At 31.0% G+C, this 2,500-nt stretch overlaps 1 protein-coding gene across 24 annotated transcripts in view; it reads right to left on the reverse strand.

Annotated features, from left to right (window-relative positions):
- Mbs (Myosin binding subunit) overlaps positions 1–2,500 on the reverse strand; it is a 179,787-nt gene that overhangs the window by 176,392 nt on the left and 895 nt on the right. The gene's annotated exons all lie outside the window — the stretch shown is intronic.

Below are 2,500 nucleotides of genomic sequence, written 5' to 3' on the forward strand. Positions count from 1 at the left end.
TGGCAAATGGTCTGGAAAAATTCTGAATTCCGATAACATGCCTTAAAATTAAAGATTTTTCTTTTTCAAATAAACACTACAGAATATGATTTGTATATACCTTTATAAAGATTGTTTTCTAACGAATGATTAAGGATAGATTCACAGACAGATATACAGATCTGAGATTGAAAACTTAAAGCTTCCATACCCACACAGACATAAAAAGAAAACATTTTCCTTACAAACTCACCACTATGTACATTCAGAATCACTGTACTGATTAAATATTCCTTTTTTTAGGAATATCATACCATCAAGTCTGATGTTATCATAATTCTTATCATTCTCTTTCATACTTATCTTATGATCTATTCAACTTATCTTGGACTTTCTTGGCCATCTGTGATTAATTAATTAGAATATTGTAAAGTAAGAAATAATCAAACTGTAATAAGTGAAAGGACTAAGTTTCCAATCTGTAATACAATTATCCATATTTTTTCTGTAACTTAGGCCTATGCTGCATATACATGTCACTTTTACAAAATACCAAATCATTAAAAAGAAATATTTTCCAACCCAAATACTTTCAAACTTAACACTTGAACTATAACTACAATAGAGCATTGTTGTAGTTTTTGTTTCTAAAACAATATACATACCCCTACTGCTTAAATGCTAGCAACCAATCACTATATAATATGACAAATACTAGACCTTAGAACTTCTCCCCTCCATAATATTCACAGTGACCACCTTTTAAAGCATCATAATGTACATAAAGCATAAGGTATATCACAGGAATATACTTTGTCAGTATTTGCACTGAGGTATCAGTCATCTCTACCAGGAACTGCATCTGCATTTAATTATCTGATCATATATAAAGTTGCTGATTTCCCTAGACAATCGAAGTGGCTCTTATTCAAAAAGATGAGATTTATGGATCAATCAGAACGAGTACTCAGCATCATGTTAATGAAGAAATCACAATTTATGACATGTTTCAAAGGGTGGGCTGGAAGCATTGATGAAAGATCCACTAGTAAATAAATACAAGTATGGGAACTTGAACAGCTTGGCATGGGGTTGCATGTCATTTGTGTCCAATCACTTATCATATCACAAGAGGAAAAACATGCACAATTATTTCATATGAAGCATATATTTAAATTCAAATATGGTATCCATTCAAAATAAAACAATTTAGTGCTGACCTACTACAAACCATGCAATAAAGATGCAAACATTATTTTGTAAATAGTGATAGGAAACAGCTTTGATAACTATATTTCAAAGTATACACATCCTTGCCTTTCCTCTACATAAAACTTTTGATGTTCACCAAAAAAGTTCTGATATACCTACAAAATTTCTTTATTTTAATAATTTCAGATTATCACTATTTTGTTTACCTTCTATGAAAAAAAAACATGAAAAAAATAGCATCCTCTTTCACAGCTCTCCAATATCTATTAGCTTATTTCACTATAACCTTGAGGTACTTCACTGACTTATTGTCTTAAACGTCTGATTCTTATCATAACCAAGATATCTACAATTCATAAACTGACATTAATAAAACAAATGAAAATGAAGTATCTTCTCAACTGACTAGTTAAGTAATACTCATGAACTTGCTCTAATATATAACAAGAAAACAATACACAGAAATATAATGAATATACTAAACATAACAGTATAATTATCAAATCTGGTATAATACAGGCTGTGTAGATCCACATGAATTGTGTATCTAGATAAATTCTATTGTTATATACTTCTGCTTACACTACATTCCTTGAAGTTATCGCACGTTAGGTTTTACTATTACAGTAACCTGTGCAAAAGTATGAACTGCTTTACACTTCTATTGTGTACAAATCTACCCTTTAAAGTTGAATGTTGTTTATATTCATCCCTCGGCATCCCATAAAAACTCTTCCCGCCATTTTATTCCAATCAATAAAAATTACCTCCCCCCCAAAAAAAAAGGGGAAATATTCTCAGAATCCCAGTCCATGGGATGAGTCAGTCTGGTTTTATTCAGTTCAATACTTTGGATATCAGGCTCTGAGTTAAATGATGGTATACCAAAATTTGTTTCTTATGCTTTACATTAATTAATGATAAACAAATAAGGGAAAGAGTATAACAAAAAAAAAAAGGGATCTGTTCCCTTTAACGGATCTGCCATGTATTTATCTTCCCCGAGCCTTCTTTGCATTCTGGTCCTCCCGTCGCTTTGTTATACAATGTTAGTCCCTGCCTTATTAGTGATGGTAGAGTGAATTTCAAATTTAACATGCAAATTCATGTGACTATAATTGAACCTGTGTTAATTAACTGCACAGTTTCTCCATGACAAAACATGAAAACAATATGTAAACTAGTCATCTGTCATTCTACTAGCAGTACTTATCATAGATTGCGTGAGAATATAAACTACAATTTTAATTAAATAGCAATCTCTCCAATGCTCATGTCAGAAGTAATATTAAAATCTTATTTTTCTCAT

Source organism: Penaeus japonicus, unplaced genomic scaffold (genome assembly GCF_977035675.1).
Source record: "Penaeus japonicus unplaced genomic scaffold, GWHDUDI00000001_assembly GWHDUDI00000007, whole genome shotgun sequence".
NCBI lineage: Eukaryota > Metazoa > Arthropoda > Malacostraca > Decapoda > Penaeidae > Penaeus > Penaeus japonicus.